At 42.3% G+C, this 20,345-nt stretch overlaps 1 non-coding gene across 1 annotated transcript; it reads left to right on the forward strand.

The window, feature by feature from the left end:
• Positions 1-19,820: 19,820 nt before the first annotated feature.
• Positions 19,821-19,927, forward strand: LOC118491944. The gene has a single exon (XR_004892389.1). It is a non-coding gene; the product is annotated as a small nucleolar RNA R71 (small nucleolar RNA).
• Positions 19,928-20,345: the final 418 nt, after the last annotated feature.

Here is a 20,345-nt window from a genome sequence, read left to right on the forward strand (position 1 = left end):
AAATGCCAAAAACTACTTAAACCCATTCAAAAACGCCAAACTTGGGAGATGGAAAGTCTATTAATATCATATATTAATACAGTAAAAAAACACAATAACTGAAAAGAAAGCTACTTTATTAATATCATATATAACAAATAAAATCCCGCCTAAACTACGCGCCAAAAACATCCTATAAGAGAGACGTCTCTACACAATCAACTGATCACAACCCCAGAAACAAACACCATATTTCATAGAAACCATTCACTTTAAAAACGCCAAAAAAAATAGTTAAAAAAACCACAGATGCAGAACCTCGATTCTGCTATATTGAGTATTGATCTTAATGAAGTTTCACTAAATGGATTCTTCTCTGAGGTGGGTATCTCTATAATCTTTTACTGAATGAGATGGACAAATATTCAAGATAAAGAGACTGATGACACTGATATGACATCATGTCACTTTGTTCTTGATGGATATATTGATCGCATGAAGGGATCAATACATTAGAGCAGGCGTTGGTCTTCAACATGTCAACAAACAAGTATATATCCACCCACAATAAAGGATGCCACAGAAAATAAGCATCTTCTAAAGATGGTCGTTATGTAGGAAAATAAGAATGTACATAAGGTATTCAAAAACAGGATCAAAACGCCAAAAAGGTCAAAAGTAGAAGAGGTTGATGACAATGAAGATTTGGATGAGACATTAGATTATAATTTTTATTTTTTTCATTTTCTATTGTTTGTTATCTAATTGTCTGTTGTTTATCATCTAATTCTCTACTATTTTAAAAAATTGGAGTATAAAACGCCAAAAACTACAAACACCAAAACGCCTGATAGTGTGAAAAACTGTGAGAACGAATGCTAGCAAAGCACGATGTTGCTATATAAAACACTAATTGACAGATGAAAATTGATAGAAACAGAAAAATAAAGAGACGGTATCATTATTGCCAAATATTATATTTATATTAATGCCACTACATAGAAAATTGAAAATTTATTTATCTTTTCAAAACGCCATAATTGTCTGTCACATTATAGGCCATGTATCCTACATGGCAAAACACTTGATATAATAAAATCAAGAAAATTACTGATGTTTTTTACATTAAAGGCCTGCATCCTGATCTAAAATAAATAAAAACGCCAAAAAAAAACTTAAAACGCCAAAATATTTACTATGATTCTGATCTAAAAACAATAAAAACGTCGCATATTTATTAAACGCCAAAAAATGCAAAGATGAAGTGACACGCGTTTAAAAAAAGAAATATGAAAGGACAAAAAAGCCCCTCCGCCCTTCTCTAAGCGGCGTGACACGTGTTGGGCCAGGAAGCGTTCTCACCGTTCTCACACTTTTGAGCGTTTCCTCCTGATCTCGTTTCTATATATGTATCTAAATGTGTATATATAAACAACATCCATGAAATAAAAATGTATCGTGAATATACATATAAATATAAATATTTTGGTTAGTTAAAAATTATGTCATTACAATGAGAATAAACATGAGTGCTTGTAATGTAATTTGTGAAAGTTTAGACTTGCAGGGGCTGTTTATGCTCTATCATTAAACATTAAAACCAACAAATGTTTTCATGATTTGAAGTTTATTATTTCAAAAAAAAAATGATTGTGTACTTACGTCCATGTAGCAGTAAATAAAAAAATAATAATATAGTTCAAGAGATATACTTAAACTTAAGCAGACTATTTTCTTTTGAAAACCAATTGCCGCCAACCTACAGTTAACAACGAAGACTTCGTTGTCTTTTCATTTTTTTGTGCTTAATCAATGCTAACTGATCGGTGATTTTATTGATGGTGAAGAGGCATGGTCCCAATTCCATGTACACATGGCAGGGACCACACCACCTTTTTCGTCCGACATGGCGTCTACATCAGCAAGCGTATCCAAAAGCTTCTAGAAGCTTTTGGAAGATATCAAGGTGGCACCAAAGATGCTCCTCCAGACAAAAAGGACAACACATGTCACCAATAAACAGACGCCATATGGACCTGCAACACGATCTAAGGACAGACTGACAGCTGCAGTACTAATTCTCCTACCTGGATGAATAACGGCGTGCCACGTCACCCACTATCCTGACCACAACAGAGGAGACCAAGAGGATATCCCTCTTGGTCGGACAGCTGGCGCCCGATGGCAGCTGGCAAGGTCTATCCTCCCTCCTTCATCCTTCGGCTATAAATAGGACCCTTCATCATTCAGGTAGAACATTCTGCTCTCCTTACATTTCACCTACAACACACACTATTTCTCCTCAGAACAATACTTATTCTCACGCCGGAGGGTGGTCACAAGGAGAACCCCTCTATTCTCCTCCTTGTGGCGAGTCATTGGTGTTCTATTTTGCAGGATATCAGTCATCGGCGAGTAGAGAAGGAGATTGAACCCCACATACGAGACGACTCGGCTGGTTGGCCCTAGTGTTAACCAGTGTTTCATCATTGGCACCCACCGCATCTTTTGCAAACCATTTTCATCTCTTTTCTCTTCAAAAACACTTTCTAAATGGCTGAACAAAACCCTTCTCTTCACGTGGATGGAGAAAGCTCTTCCTTTGAGTTTCTTACGGACACAGCTCACATCCTAAGGCACCAAGGGAACAGGACCGTCGGAGAAGGGCAAGTGAACAATGAGATACCTGATCTATTTGGAAGCACTTCCAGAGTTATCAATCAAACCACGAACGGAGCTAACTTCCAAACACCTCCGGGAGTAGTCAATCAGACAAAGCCAGAAGCTCAAACGCCAAACCATGGGGCTGGTCCTTCAGCACCATCGGCTCAGGCACAGTTGAACTTCTCGGCACTCTTAGGGCTACCTGAAGGAGAAACTCTGGCCTCCTGGTACGCTAAGCAAACAGCGTCTCTGAACCTTGTCTATGCGCAATTAAGCGCATAACAGGCATTGCTCCAAGCGCAAGCTAATTAATCTGCCTTTGTTACTCCACCACAAAGACCACCAAGTACCCAGATTCCTTAGCAGACACACGCGCGAAACAAGCAACATGAGAAAGCACCCAACATCAGAAGGCAAAGCGTGCACGACACACGTGATACCTATGGCGATACCGAAAGTAACTATGTGCAACACACTTACCAACAGAAGAGACCGGTACACAGTCGTTTGGGTCCGTGCAACATAAACAATGAATGGAACAGTTATAATGAGGACGATGACACAACCTACAAGCAAGAAAGCACGGTCTTCAGCAGACTACCACCGATCACGAGGCGTACAAGCCCTGCGCGTGGGGGATGTAATCCGAATGCTGAGCACGATTATACGTTAAGCTATCGCCCAGAAGGCATAGCTGAGAAGTCTAAGTTCATCAGAGAAGCAACAGCTGATATTGACAAGGAAAAACTACCACACAACGTGGGTAAGTACGATGGCCTTACAGATCCCGACGACCACCTCCAAGTTTTCACCCGCGCGGGGTTAGTAGGGGGTTGGTCATTACCCACTTGGTGTCATTTGTTTGCACAAACCTTTGTCAGCGCGGCGCGTGCATGGTTTGATAGTTTGCCTGAAAAAGGATCAAATCCTGGATGGATTTCCAACACAAGTTCCTCGCGCATTTCTCCCAACAGCGCAGGCACACCAGAGACCCAGCAGATTGCTTGAACACCTGGAGGAAGGATCACAAAAGCATTGAAGATTTTATCACAAGATACAACAAGGAGTGCTTAGAAGTCGGAGATGTAGGAGAAAATATGATGCGCGCACACTTCATGAGAGCTGTAAAATGTGATAATCTAATCAAAAGAGTTAAAGGAAGGGATGGGGGTCCCAAAGACTGGGATACTTTCATCGAAGCAGCAAAGACAATCGCAAGAACTGACAAACAGCTGACCGGCGACGATAGTCGTCAGTATAACTATAGCCAGCATGCCAATGACAGTTGAAACAAAAAGGGAAAGGGTCAACCCTAGAAGGTATCTGGCTACAGAGAAAGAAGCCCACCAGCTGAGGACGCGTGCGCAACCATCAATCAAATCAGTCATCGCAAAAAAAAAGTTATAAAAGAAAACAGAGAAAAACAATGGACTCCTCTGAAAAAAACCCCTTCTGAGGTCCTGTCGACTGAGAACCACCAATTCAAACCTCCTCTGCAGATGCGAAACAAAAGGGGACAAGACCCAAATCTCTTCTGTAAATTCCATAAAGATACAGGTCATTTGACTGATGACTGTATTAGTTTGAGGCAAGAGATAGAACGTGCTCTGAAAGGTGGCACGTTCACCCACCTGGTCAAAGGAGGAAAAAGAGACACCCGCCAAATCCAAAGAAGGGAAGAGGGTCCAGATAACAAGAAGCTTCGAAAGCTAGAAACACACATGGTCCAAGGGGGCCCAAGAAGACCCCGAAAAAAATTATAACAAGCGCGCCCAAGACGACTCCTGGCGCGAAAGGCAAATCGTTTTCACAGTGGTACGAGGAGGTCCAAGAGAGCGGAGACCCATAGTCATTCCTGGGGTGTTCGGCCATTACCAGACTGATTACATTTTTATAGATCCAGGGAGCACTACGGACATCATTTATGAGCAATGCTTCAATCAACTAGACCAAGAAGAGAAAGCGCGCCTAGAGCCAGTGGATTACCCACTCACTAGTTTCTCCAACGAGGTCGTTTTCCCTCTTGGTCAGATATCTTTCCCAGTGCTACTCTCGGATGGGAAGAATTCAAGAACGGAAGAAGTCACATTCATGGTTTTATCGGCAAACTCGAGGCACGATATCCTTTTGGGAAGAGTGTCTCAAGGATATTTTAGCATGATTTGTTCAGGACCACACTCAGCTGTTGGTTTCCCGACAGAAACAGGGATAGCCATAATTTATGCAAGCAAAGAGGTCCTCGCGACCGATGAGATCAGACCAGCAAAAACGAGCAAACCCACGCCGCACGCAGAACCCAAAAAATGGATACTAAACAACAAGTATCCAGATCAAACAGTTACTTTGGGCCCAGCAATGTTAGAACTCACGCGCGCAGCACTTAAGAAGTTGTTATTCGAGAATATGGACGTGTTCGCCTGGACACCGGCCGATATGGTTGGCGTCCCACGGCATATAGCAAAATACAGATTGAATGTCGCTGAGAACGCCAAACCAGTGGTACATACGAAACGTCATCTGGGAGACATAAAACATGAGGCCATGCAAGAATAAATCACGGAACTGCTAAACGCTGGCATTATCAGAGAAGTACATTACCAAACTTGGGTGGCCAGCCCAGTAATGGTCCCCAAAGGAAACGGCAGGTGGAGAATGTGTGTGGATTACAAAGATTTGAATAAAGCCTACCCGCGCGATTGTTATACTCTACCCGAGATCGACGAGAAGATCAATTCACTGGCGTCTTTCAGATGGAAATGCTTTCTTGACTGTTATAAAGGATACCATCAAGTGCAGATGGCTGTCCGGGATGAAGACAAGACTGTATTCCGCACACCAACAGGGCTGTACTGTTACACGAAAATTCCCTTTGGGTTAAAAAATGCAGGAGCAACATATCAGAGGTTAATGAATGAAACATTCATCGACGCCATTGGAAAATACATCGAAGGTTACATGGATGACATGGTCATCATGAGTAAAGAAGAGAATCTGTTGTTGGTAAACATAGAAAACATTTGACACTCTACAAGGGGTAAACATCAAGTTAAATCCAGCGAAGTGCTCCTTCAGAATGGAGGAAGGGAAGTTCCTGGGTTTTATCGTTACCAAAGATGGGTTCAAGGTCAATCCCGAGAAAGTGTAGGCAATTGAGCGGATTCCTTCCCCATCAACGATAAAAGAAATGCAAAAATTAGCGGGATGACTAGCAGCATTAAACCGTTTCCTTGCCAACCACGCAGCAAAATCGTTTCCATTCATCAAAAGCCTTCGCAACTGTGTAAAGAAAAACCAGTTCCTATGGACTCCAGAAGCAGAACATGCATTCCGAGAAATGAAAGACTATCTGATATGCCTACCAACGGTAACAGCCCCAACGAAAGGTGAACCGCTGGTCATGTACCTGTCTGCATCAGAAAAAGCGGTAGCAACAGTTCTACTGGTTGATCGACAAGGCATGCAAACACCAGTATATTATGTATCTCGCGCTTGAATGACCCAGAAACAAGATATGCCATAATGGAAAAGCCGGTCCTCGCACTGATCCACGCATTCAGACGATTGTGCAGATACTTCGCCAACCATGTCATTCATGTCCTAACAAATTACAACATCGGCAATATCTTAGAAAGACAGGAGATATTGGGCAGATTAGCAAAGTGGGTTATCGAATTGGGGGGCCATAATGTGGTTTTTAGACCAAGGCCAACGATCAAAGGTCAGGTGCTAGCAGATTTCCTCACAGAGGTACCTGATGATAAAGACAGAGAATGCAAAGCAATGGAGAAGGCTGAAAAACAATACTCAGAGGAGCCTTGGCTGTTGTATACAAATGGCGCATCTAATGAAGATGAAGCGGGTAAGGCTGGTAAGTCCAGAAAAGCACGAGTTCACATACGCCATTCGGTTAGACTTCAAAAGCACGAACAACAAGGCCGAATATGAAGCTTTTCTTACTGGTTTGCGGTTGGCAATTAAGATGGGGGTCAAACACATAGAAGTGCACATTGATTCAATGCTCGTGGCAGGGCAGATCAATGCTCGTGGCAGGGCAGATCAATGGTCAGTATGATGCCAAGGGAGATGTCATGGCAATGTATCTAGAGCAAGCGAAAGCCCTACTTCAAAGCTTCAACTCCTACAAGGTACACCACATCAACGGAAGCGAAAACAAGCCAACAGATTCACTAAGCAAACTCGCGTCGACCAGTTTCCAACATCTGGCTAAGGATGTGCGCATTGAAGTTTTAAGCAACCCATCAGTACCACTCAGGCAGGTAAACGTCATCCAACTTGGGGCAACATCCTGGATGACCCCGATCATCATGTACCTCCAATCCGGAATCTTGTCTGAGAACAAGGCCGAAGCAAGAAAGATACAATACAAGTCTGAACATTATTAAATGTTTGACGGCATCCTGTACAGAAAGTTATACCTCGGACTGTTACTACAATGTGTAGATCCAGAAGATGCCAACTACTTAATCCGCGAAGTACACGAGGGTATCTGTGGTAGTCACGCAGGTCCAAGAATGGTAGTAGCAAAGGTGATGAATGCAGGCTACTACTGGCTGGGGATGCACCTAGATGCAGTCAAAGTTTTAAGGAAATGCAGTGGTTGCCAGAGGCATCCCCCAAAAACTATGTGCCCGAAGAATGAACTGGTCCCCGTCACAACGGCGTGGCCATTCAAGTAGTGGGGAATAGACATGGTTGGTCCTTTTCCAGAAGCCCCAGGAGCGGTAAAGTTTATCATAGTCGCGGTAGACTATTTTACCAAGTGGGTGGAAGCAAAAGCACTAGCATCAACCACGTCTACAGTGGTTCGAAGGTTCATTTGGGAGCAAATAATCTGTCGTTTCAGGCTACCTCTGAGAATCATAACAGATAACGGAACAAACTTCGCTGCTAAAGAACTCCAGAATTGGTTCAAAGAGCTGAACATTGAACATGCCTTTTCCTCGGTGGCACACCCACAAGGAAATGGTCAAGTAGAAGCAGTGAACAAAAGTATCGTGGATGGCATAAAATCAAGGCTGGGGACACAGCGTAGGGGATGGGTCGATGAGTTACCCAGCATCCTATGGGCTCACAGACAATGCCAAAGACAAGTAACGGTGAAACACCGTTCAGTCTAGTGTATGGATCCGAAGCAGTGATACCTGCAGAAAACGGTTTGCCATCTCCAAGGATGCTATCCATGAACGCCATCAATAACGAAGAAGAAAGAAGGTTAGATCTAGACCTTCTAGAAGAAAGTAGAGAAATGGCAGCAATCAACGAGGCAAAATACAAAACCAAGTTGGAGAAATACTACAACAGCAAAGTTAGGGTCTGCACTTTTAACCCCGGAGATTATGTCTTGAGAGACAACGAGGCTTCGAATGCCAAAAGACCGGGAAAACTGGCCCCAAAATGGGAGGGACCCTACGTTATAGATGAGGTCCTTGGGAAAGGAGCGTACAAGCTGCGCACGCTCGAGAACAAAGAAGTCCACAGGACTTCGAATGCTCAACAACTAAGGAAATGCTATATGTAATCGGCTGTTAATTTTTATCTTTGCTTGTAATGAATGGCCATGCGCCCAACACAATCGTCTTTAATACAAGAAGTGTTGGTCATCTTATCTTCTGTGAATTTTTGTTACAACTGCATATATTACTTCGGGCATACACGAAAACACCAATGGCTTAGAAATAGGAAATGTTGTAGACCTCCAAGGCTCGTCACGACTAAGTGCACAGCCAGGTCAAGAACACACAACCAAAGCCTATCAGCCAAGTGCTACTTCGTGCCCACCTACACACGAAAACGTCATAGACATGGTAAAATAGACATTGTAGACCTCCAAGGCTAAACACAGCCAGGTCTTCAAAACACAATAACATGTTAAAACGATCACTTCGTGCACACGAATAAACTAGGTACATAACGACAGAACAAACAGTGTAAAGTCATTCGACCTTAACACAACAAAGTGAAAGGCCAAAGTGACCTACACACTACAACCTGTCAAAGCCATCATTCATTCGTGATACCTACTCAAAGTAATTGAACATGCACATATTATAACAGAAACAAAATTCACAATAGGAAAACTAACAACCTACAATTAGCATCATATATATCAAAAGGTGTTCAAATGTATCATCAACCACAGAACTGTAAAATAAAATTGTTCACGGACACGACAAGAAGGAAATTGTTTAGGAATTACAAGGCCAACTAGCCCATACACGGTGCGCAAACCGGAAATCGTCAACCTTGATGACTGATACCAGCACCTCCAGCATCCACATCCTCGTCACCAAGCGCTTTTTTGAGAGTCTCCATAGCATCAGCTTTCCTAGAGAGTTTCCCAACAGCTTTAACAATTCCAAATTCAATGAACTCATACTCTCGACGCTTGGCCGCGTATGCAGCACTGCAATCTTCCTTGAATAGTTCAAAGTGGTAGTCCTTCTCGTTATTTGCAGCCGCTGCCCTGCCCTCAGCATACCCATCTTTTCATCCACTATTGTAGGCAGCTTCACCAAGTTCGAACATATATTTGGCTAGTTCATCAGACTTAACGATACGATCAGCAATCTGCAAAAAAAGACATGAACATAAAAAAGGAGAAACGAGACAGACAAAAGCAAAGCAACAAAAGAAAACATACCAAAGGAACGACGCGTGCAAGTAACCACTTGCAATCATTGGCAGTTTCTTCAGCCAGAATCTCAGAAGCGTTTGTGATAACTCGAGTTTCCAATATACTATCTTCAAATTAATTGCGCGTTAATTGTTTAAGTTGTTTGTTTTCATGACTTGTTTGTTTCACAACTGTACACGTTGTAATATGTTAAATCGTATTGTGTTTGATATGTTACATATGGTGTGCATTAAGTGTGTATGTGATATATGTTTTGTGTTATTAAATAAAGGTGGTGAATTAGTTATTTTGGAATGAGGCTTATTTGATTACACCTCCTTTGCGACGAAAACCCCCACCCGAAAACACCCCATGACCGAAAACATCCCATGTGTTTTCGTCCACCTTGTGACCAACGAAATCAGGAATGGGCTTCGGCTCCGTAGCGAACAACTATAAGGTTTTGATAATAACCTTTACGTTAGAGATTAATCTGAAAACCCTAACCACTCCTCTTCCCTCATCTTTGTGCGACGGCAACTGCAAGACTTCAACCTTTTGCCTTCAATCAATCTTGTGATCTATCATCTCGGTTAGTCGCACTGTTGTTTGAATTATGCATGATTTCATGTCTGTATGTATACGTTAGATTGAATAACGGATGTTAGGTGATTATGTTATGTTTCTCCATGAATGGTCTGATGATGGTATGGTTATCTTGATTTCACAATGATTTGGCTGGTTCTTAGGATTTCATGATTTGGTTGGATCGAATGGATTGGTATGTTAGGGGTTCTTATATTTTTGTTGATACCGATGATACTGTTATGATGATAAGATGTTAGATAGTTAGCAGATTAGGGTTCTAATTGTATGCGTATGTTGATTACTTAAACGATCTTAACCATCTGCTACTTTTGTGTAATGATTGAATGACGGTTTAATGTGAGAGATGTAACTGTCAGGGTGTAACTAGGGTTGCTGGGTTTGCGTAACAGTAATGATGAAAACACAGGGATCACGAAAACACCATAGTCAGACGAAAACACCTTGTGATTTCGTCACACCCCATACTCAACGAAAACTCTAGTGTTTTCGTCCAAAAGGGGATTTCGCCCAACTAGTGTTTTCGCCAGTTAAGGGATTTTGCCAAATATGTGGGATTTCGTCAAACGTGCTGATATGGTTACTCTGTTAAGTTGTTTACCTAGTTAAGTCATTAACCCTGTTAGTATGTAACTCTATTAAAGTTATGTAGTTAACCCTGTTAAGTATGTAACTTTTATGGCATGTCAACTCTGTTAGTTGATTAACACTGTTAATTATTATTCCCTGTTAAGCAAGATAATCCTGTTAGGTTGGCTAACGTTGCTAAGTATGCTAGCCTTATTAGACTGCTAACCCTGTCAAGCATGTTAATGAACAACTATGTTAGATTAAACTGCACAAGACATTTATGAGAAGCATGAATTGTATGAATGTGATTAACTGTTTGTGATGCACGATGTTAATTGCTAAACACACTCTGTGATAATGAATTGCATGTGAAACTTTACAAACATGAACTAATTGGATATACGTGCACACTATAGGACTTGACTGATTTCTTGTGAGCACATAAGTTAGCATACCGAGCAAACCAAAGTGAGTTCACACTCTATCCAAGGCATGGGATTCCCAAGGGTTGGGAATGGGTTAAAGATACTGAACGGTAACTACAAACTTATGTATTCCCCATACAACTGGATACGTACGATCATAAGACCATCAACTCTATCACTTTAAGTCCCTCATTTATCAACTTAATCGCCGAGGCCTATGGCGAGCGGGTCATTAGTTAATAGTGCTATTAGGTTTAACAAACCTCACACCGTGCCGGTCGGACGAGCGTGTACTAATGGACTATGGGCAAAGGGTCAATGCTGATAGACATTGACTTAGGGCACATCTTACATTTTCGTAGTAGTCGATACGCATGGTCTAGTAATACATGGGAAGCCCCCACTAATCTTCGCAAACATGTCTGGGAGACCGCGATACTAATTAACACGATACATGGGTTACAAACAAACATACGATTTACGACACGAATGCTATAACTAAAACAACCCACTGTGAACTCGCTCAACTTTGTTGTTGATTCGTTGCTACATGCCTTGCAGGTCGCTAGGTACTCATGGAGCTTGCACAGGGAGGCGCGGTCGTTGTGGGACATGGCAGTGCGTGCCATGCTAAATACATTACCTTATTTCGTACTTAATACTTACAATGGGTTTTACAATTATGCTTCCGCTAAACACTTAACTATGTGTTGGTTTTGAACACCTTTCATATTGTTTGGTTGAATTATATTTACTACTTACATTGTTCAATATGATTGGTGGCTTGATCCTGGTCAGTCACGCCTCCAAGCGGTGATACTCCGCGTGTGGATTTTGGGGGTGTGACAGATTGGTATCAGAGCCATTGGTTATAGGGAACTTGGTTTTAATAAGGGAAAAAGTTTTTGTTAAAACCAGACTATAACCTGAACAGTGCTCAACGGTCCACAACGACGCTTCGCTCCACGTGCAAGACTCGACACTATAGGTGATACTATTCCTGTTTATATTACCTACTTGTTAGATACATAGAACATTGCTCATGGTATGCTTAGATAACGTAACAACGACTATTTGAAACCATGTTTGCTCACACTCTTCTGTCATTCTACACTGATGTACTGATACGACGCACTTCTCACTTGTGTTCTCTTACTTGTGAAGATCATGAGTGGACTCGTGAACCTAACACAAGCCCAGTTGACGGCTCTTGTCAATGAGCAAGTTACGGCAGCACTTGCAGCCGCTCAGGCAGGAGGTCAGAACTCTCAGCCACCCGTAGGCACGTTTAAAACCTTCATGGATTGCCAACCTAGTACCTTCAGTGGTACTGAGGGAGTTGTAGGCCTCCTCCATTGGTTCGAGAGGCTCGAATCTGACTTCGAGATGTATGAATGCCCTGAGGCTCGTAGGGTAAAGTTTGCTGCTGGAACACTTGAAGGTGTTGCGTTAACCTGGTGGAAAGCACAGGTTCAAATGTTAGGGCTGGCAGCTGCTAATGCCACCCCCTAGAACGATTTCAAGGATCTAATTAAGGAAGAATTTTTCAGTCGGGACAACATCCACAAACTAGAGCTGGAGTTTCTCAACTTACAGATGACGAGGTCTGAAATTGAGGCTTATACGAAGAGATCAAATGAATTAGCCACATTGTGCCCCACTATGGTAGACCCTCCCAACAAACGCATCGAGCTGTATCTCAAGGGTCTGGTGCCAGAAATTCAGAGTCATGTGAACACGGCTAATCTTGGCACTATCCAGCAAGTCACTCGACTTGCTCATCGTCTCACGGACCAGGCGGTAGAACAAAACAAACTACCAAAACGTGTTAATGCTGCTACACCTTGTGCTCCTAGTGACAACAAACGCAAGTGGGATGGAAACCTGAGCAAGGATTCCACTTCAGTTCAGTCTCAGTCCCAGCAACGAAAGACGGATGAGTACGGGAGCCCCAGTCGGCAGCCTTTTGGTAATCGAAGCCAGGGTGGATACAGGGGAAACCACCCTAAGTGCAATCAGTGTAATTTGCACCACAGCGGGCCTTGCCACAAAGATCGTTGTCAGAGATGTAACAAGCTTGGTCATGAAGCCAAAGATTGCCGAAGCCCACAACAACAGCAGCCACAAGCTCCACAGAATCAGCAGCAACAACAGAGTATTAGAGGATGTTTTCAGTGTGGTGCTAAAGATCACTACAAGAGACACTGTCCACAGTTGAACCGGAACCAGAATCAGAACCACGACCATGGAAACAGAAACAACAATGGGGATAGAAACGGGGAAAACAATGGAAACAATGATGCCCGGGGCCGCGTGTTCGTGATTGGTCAAGGTGATGCAAGGAATGATCCTAACGTGGTAATGGGTAAGTTTCTTATCGACGACTTTTATGTTACTGTATTATTTGAATCGGGTGCGGATACCATTTATGTGTCTTTGAAAGTTAGTCAAATGCTCAAGCGCACACCAACACTTTTGAACACCAAACATGTCGTAGAATTAGCTAACGGTAAAAGTCTAGAGGCCACACACATAGTTTAGGGTTGTAATCTTATCCTCACTGGTCAGACTTTCTCTATCGATCTTATACCCATAGCTCTGGGTAGTTTCGACATCGTCATTGGAATGGATTGGTTATCCCAACAACAAGCGGAGATCTTATACAAGGAGAAGATTGTTCGTATTCCCCGTTCTGGTAAAGAACCTCTCGAAGTTCAAGGCGACAAGAGTGGTGCCGTGGTTGGCACCATCTCCTTCCTGAAGGCCCAGAAGTGTTTGCGAAAGGGCCACACTGCCATTTTGGCACTTGTTACTGATGCATCAATGAAAGAGAAGAGATTAGAGGATATTCCAGTAGTACGCGATTTTCCTCAAGTGTTTCCTGAAGATTTACCTGGGCTACCGCCTCATCGCCAGGTCGAATTTCAGATCGAGCTAGCTCCAGGAGCAGCACCAATAGCTCGTGCACCGTATCGCTTAGATCCAACCGAATTGGAAGAACTATCCACACAACTACAAGAGCTATTGGATAAGGGTTTTATTCGTCCTAGCTCTTCGCCTTGGGGAGCTCCAGTGTTACTTGTGAAAAAGAAAGACGGTACCTTCAGGATGTGTATTGACTACCGCGAACTCAACAAGGTGACCGTAAAGAATCGCTACCCTCTGCCACGTATTGATGATTTATTCGATCAACTCCAAGGGTCGAGCTACTATTCAAAGATAGATCTGAGGTCAGGCTACCATCAACTGAGAGTCCGGGATGAGGACGTCTCCAAAATAGCATTCAGGACTCGTTACGGCCACTACGAGTTTCTAGTTATGCCATTCGGGTTAACAAACGCACCTGTAGTCTTCATGGATCCTATGAAAAGAGTGTGCAAGCCTTACCTAGACAAGTTTGTCATTGTTTTCATCGACGACATCCTAATCTATTCTAAGAGTCAGGAGGAACACGAGCAACATTTACGACTTATTTTGGAACTCCTTCGATCAGAACAGCTGTACGCCAAGTTTTCGAAATGCGACTTCTGGCTTCTTGAAGTCCACTTTCTAGGCCACGTGGTAAACAAGGATGGGATTCATGTTGATCCATCCAAGGTAGACTCGATTAAGAACTGGCCTGCACCTCGCACACCAACAGAAATTCACCACTTCTTGGGTTTGGCAGGTTACTACAGAAGGTTCATCAAAGACTTCTCAAAGATTGCACAGCCGCTTACACTGCTGACACAGTAAGGTGTTACTTATCGTTGGGGTAATACACAGGAAACAACTTTTCAGCACTTAAAGGATAGACTCTGCAGTGCACCTATTCTCTCATTGCCAGAGGGTACAGACGATTTCGTGGCTTACTGATGTGCGTGTAGTGTAATATATTTTTGATGTATATTTTAAGCCCTTTTTACACTTTTAGCCAGGTTTTAAATTTATAAAACACGATATTTACTAACACTAAACACACATATGGGCAAGTGCACCCATCGTGGACGTAGTATAGTGTTGGTAAGATACCGAGGTCGTCCAAGGACACAAGAGCTTTTAGTACCGGTTTATCCTCAACGTCTAATCAAATCAAAATGTTAGAAAAGGTTTTTAAACTAAGAAAATAAAAACTAACTAAATGCTGAAAAATAAAAATAAAATAAAAACAGATAGACAAGATGAATCACTTGGGTCCGACTCGTGTATTAGTATAACCTTTGATTATTTTCGCACTTTTGCACTTGTTTAAGAGATTATCTTAGTTATTGCAGTAGGCCCCTCTTTTGAAGGTGACGTTACCCTCAACCCAGTAGTTTGAGTCAGCAAGAATACAATCCTAAAGGGTTGGATTATTGGAAGATAATGAATTAAGTTATTAATGCAAATTATAGTAGGCCCCGCTTTTGGCGGTGACGTTACCCTCGACTAAGTAGTCTGAGTCAGCAGGGATACAGTCCTAAATAGCCGGGTTATAGTATTAATAGTAGTTAACTTATGAGGGGGTCAAAGAGTTTGGATCCCCGCCATCCAATACCTATGGGCATTGAAGGAAATCCTACTAAATTTGACCCAGGTCCCTTGCAGGACCTCTAAACGCTGAACAAGGGCAAGACCCTTACTAAACCGTTCCCTTAACCCCCGACCAGGTAGCCAACATACCTCCATATAGACCGTGGAGATATGAATGGTGAAAATCTTTTATTTTATATAGACAGTAAAATAATGCCAAGACACCACGGACAAACGATAAGGAAAGATCACCTTCAACATAAGCAACTAGTTATTAAAGTCATTAATACAAAACCAAATAAAAAGTGCAAAAGATTAAAAATAAAAAGTATTATACTAAACACTTGTCTTCACCAAGTGATGTAAGAGACTTAGGCAAACATGGCCTTGATTGTCAAGAACTCTTACGATCAATCATGGATCCCGAGACGACTCACACACTCTATGATGGACAATGGATGATGGTGGTGGATGATGGTGTTGTGAAGGTGGTGGGTGGTGGATGAAGTGTGAGAGAGGTGGTGTGCCAAGGGATTAGTTGCAATGAAACCAAGCACTCCTATTTAAAGGCTGAACAGAAGGCTGGGCACGGCCCCGTGTCCGCTGGACACGCCCCCATGCCTGTCTGACACTCTCTCTCTTCATTAATTGTAATTCGCAATTACAATTAATGCGCCTGCTGTACTTTCGCCACGCCCCCGTGTCCACTGGACACGGCCCCGTGGTGCGCAATAGAAGGTTCTATAGGTTTGTCTTTTCTGCTGCTTCTTGGGCACGACCCCGTGCTGGCAGAGCACGGGGCGTGTTCAGTCTTCTGCCTTCTCTATTTTGCTTGGGAGGATGCTGTTGAGGGGTCGGGCAATCCACTTATGTTCCTTTTCTTGTATTTATGTTAGATTTTGCTGTCTTTTTGCTTCTTTTGTGAATTTGAGCTCATTTAATCCTAAAAATACAAAAGGAAGACAAAAACACTCTTTTTCCAACATTAGTACTTAAAAAGGGTTAGTTTTATGCCTCATTTGATGTAATTTATATGTTGCATTTTACACACATCAAATACCCCCACACTTGAACTTTTGCTTGTCCTCAAGCAAAACTCTTTAATATGTGGCTTACACTCCCAAATGGAATGGGTAGAAGAGAAGGTTTTGGCTTGTCATAGAGTGTCGAGAATCCAAGATTTTTTTGGGTTTTATTTTTTTTATTTATTTACAATTCTATTCGTTATGATTTGTTTAGAACGTTTCATAGGAGAAATTACTTGGGCATAACATGCCTTTTTAAAATTCCATTTATATACAAGTTCACATACCTCACGGGAGAAATCACTCACACTCGGCCGAAGGTGTATTTTTAGTGAATCACTCGAGAGCGGCATGGAACTTATTCCTACCATAAGCTTGCCAAGCAATCAATCCTCCTCCTTTTTAACTTGTTACCTTTGTAAATATCAAGAGGACTTTTTGGGTAAAGGCTTGGGCTAAAGGTGGGTGAATGGGTTAGTGGTTAGGCGAAAAGCGTAAAAAGCGTCGGTTTTCGTAAAACACTTTGCTTTTAGTGACTTTTTTATTTCGAAGTATTTCTTCAAACAAGCTTTTGTTTTAAGAGCTTTGTTTGTTTATTTCAAACTTCATCATTTATTTATTTATTTATTTTTAGTCACACGAAAACCGAGCTTGTCACTAAAATAAAGGGTAAAAAATAAAAAGGGTTTTGGTGGGTAAAAGGGTTTTAAGGTAAAGAAATGAAAGGTTTAGGCTCAAAGGGGTTAACTAGGGGGATTTTAGGTAGGTGGTAAAAAAAATGAAAAATAATGGTGTAGAAAGAAAAAGGGTTAATCCTAATGCCTCCATCATTTACTTACTTGGGTTTAAGTTGGTAAGGATCGGGAATGAATTGTCGTGGCAAGTTCTAGAGTCGTAAGAACCAAGCGGCTATTCACACAAGAAACGAAAAATGAGCATTTAGTCTAAAGATGTATATTTGTATGCTCAATAAAGGCTCAAAACTCACTTTTTGTGGGAATGGGTTTTTCTATGTGATCAAGTATATATAATCAAATTTTAACTAAGCTTGTTATGCTCGTTTCATAATTTTCTTATGTTGGTTCTTTTTATCACGACGCTATTGGTTGTAAATTTGTAAAAATATAACCTTATTAATCTTAGAATTCCCAACTTAAACTTTAGACAAGTAAAAAAAATGGAAATTTTTGAAAAAATTTGGGGTGATTAGCAGTTCCAATAGAGTTTTGTGTAAGGCTTGTTTTTAGGACTTGCAAAATTTCAAGGTTTTAGCATCCCCCCCACATTTAAATTACACATTGTCCTCAATGTGTCCCAAAAATAAATTTTTAGGTTGATTAGATGTGTAATATGGTGTTTAAAAGCAAAGATTTATGTTACTGGCAGTCTGGACACGGCCCCGTGGGGACCGGACACGGCCCCGTGTTCAGGTGCCAGTAATGAAAATTAAAGAAAAGAAACAGAAGCCTGGACACGGGGGCGTGTCTGGTGAACACGGCCCGTGTCCAGTTACCTGAACTAGGCATTTTTCTGCAGGGGGTTCAGCACGGGGCCGTGTTGGTTGGACACGGCCCGTGTTGAACCTACTGTATCGGAGAAATTGATGTCGGGTTGCCTTGTTCTTGTGCATGGGGTCATGTTTCTCGTTTCCCTTTTCATCCTTTACCACCATGAGTGTGTTTTATTCCTGCAAATTAAAACTAAAAGATTAAACTAAACTAAGGATAGTTCCGCGGAATGCCTCCGTGGTGCGCCACGTTTATAAGGGTCCTTGGCTAAACCCAATGTGAGGTTATATATTTTCTGAGTGGGATGTTTGGCATCCCATGTTGCACCGTCGGAGAGCAGCATCCAAGCTCGAATCAATAACCTTCATGTAGTTGACCGGGTCGTCGTCCTCTATTCTCTTCCCCACCCTTAATTTTACTTCATCATCTCCGTACCTTAGGGTGAGCGTTCCGTCATTCATATCTACCACTACTTGTGCGGTGGCGAGAAATGGTCTCCCTAGTATGAGGGGGACTTCGGTGTCTTCTTCCATATCGAGTATGACAAAATCGGCCGGATAGACAAATTTGTTTACCTTTACTAGGACATTTTCGATGACACCTTGCGGGAATTTAACGGATCGATCAGCAACTTGTATGCTCATTTTTGTAGGACTCGTTGTTCCTAGGCCGAGTCTTTTAAACATTGATGAAGGCATGAGGTTGATGCTAGCCCCAAGGTCGGCTAGTGCACTACGAACGGGGGAGTCCCCGATCGAGCAGGGAATCGTGAAGCTTCCAGGATCGATTTTCTTTTGGGGAAGTTTGTTGAGTACGAGGGCAGAGCATTCTTCGCCTAAGTTAACTAATTGCAAAGTTTCAATTTTCTTTTTATGAGTGAGGAAGTCCCTCATGAACTTAGAGTATTTGGGCATTTGGGTTAGGACATCAATAAAAGGAATATTGACATGCAATTGTTTTAATAGACTTTCGAATTTTGCGAATTGCTCATTGGTCTTTTGACGAATTAACCTACCGGGGTACGGAACTCAAGGAGCCTTGGTAGGCTCTGATGATGGAGGGTAGTTCTTCTCCTACAGAGGCGGGGGTATAGTCTCTTCTGTCGGCGGTGGTGCTTCCGCAGGCCCCATGGTGCGGTTTCGTAACGTGATGAGATGAACTTGCGCTTTTGGGTTTGTTTCGGTATTGCTTGGTAATGCACCTTGTGGTCTCTCAGAAAAATTTTGAGCTAGTTGATTTAATTGTTTTTCTATGTTTTGAATACTAGCTTGTTGGTTTCTAAAATTTGATTCTAATTGTAGAAACCTTTCCGAGTTTTTCTTTTCAGTGTCGGAGATGAGGCGAGATACAGTATCTTCAAGCCTTTCTCGTCCACCTTGTTGTTGAGTGAAATTTTGTGACTCGTTTCTTGGTTGTTGAAAGTTTGTTCGTTGGGTTTGTTGGTTACTACTATTGCCGGGCTCTCTCCAACCAAGGTTAGGGTGGTTTCGCCATCCTTGGTTGTAAGTGCCCGTTGGAGGACCCGACGGCCTAGGTCTATTGTCAATGTAGCTTACCGACTCTTGTTGATCGTCTGTTTCTTTCATATAACTCCAATTTTCATGTGGCCCACCACACCCTTCACAAGCCATAACCGAGACTGTTTTTGTCATTTCCAATTTTTTTTATTTTTGAAGAAAGAGCCTCGATTTGGGCTTGTAAAGAAGTGCTTTCATCAACCTTATGGGCGCCCGGCGCAATAGATTTATTGCCTCGGGGAGTGTGCCACTGAAAATTAGTTTGAGCAATTTCCTCAATTTGGTTATATATTTCATGCGGGCGGCGATTACCTAAAAGTCCCCCGGAGCTAGAGTCAAGTGTCTGCCTTGTGTGTGGCAACAACCCATTATAGAAAGTGGATACTTGTTGCCATATTGCAAGGCCGTGATGTGGACACTTTCGCAATAGCTCCTTGAACCTTTCCCAAGTTTCATATAAGGATTCCCCGTCCTCTTGCGAATATGTATTAATTTCAGTCATTAATTTAGCCGTTTTAGCTGGAGGGAAATACTTATATAGAAATTTTTGGGCTAGTTCATCCCAGGTGTTTATCGATCCAGCTGGGAGGGCATTGAGCCAAGCTTTTGCTCGGTCTTTTAGCGAGAAAGGAAACATTCGAAGGCGGATGTCGTCATTTGATGCTCCATTGATCCGAAAGGTATCACATATTTCTAAGAAATTAGTAATATGTAGATGGGGATCCTCGTCCGCAAGCCCATGGAAGGTTGCGGAGTTTTGGAGCATTTGTATCAAATGCGACCGAAGTTCGAAGTTATTGGCTTCAACATTCGGTGCATTGATAGCGGCGCCTAGGTTACCTACGGTGGTCGTAGATAATCCATGAGGGTACGTTGGTCCGCCATTGGAAGTGGATTCCCCGAAACTTTCTCTTGGTTCTTGGCTT

Source organism: Helianthus annuus, chromosome 4, assembly GCF_002127325.2.
Source record: "Helianthus annuus cultivar XRQ/B chromosome 4, HanXRQr2.0-SUNRISE, whole genome shotgun sequence".
NCBI lineage: Eukaryota > Viridiplantae > Streptophyta > Magnoliopsida > Asterales > Asteraceae > Helianthus > Helianthus annuus.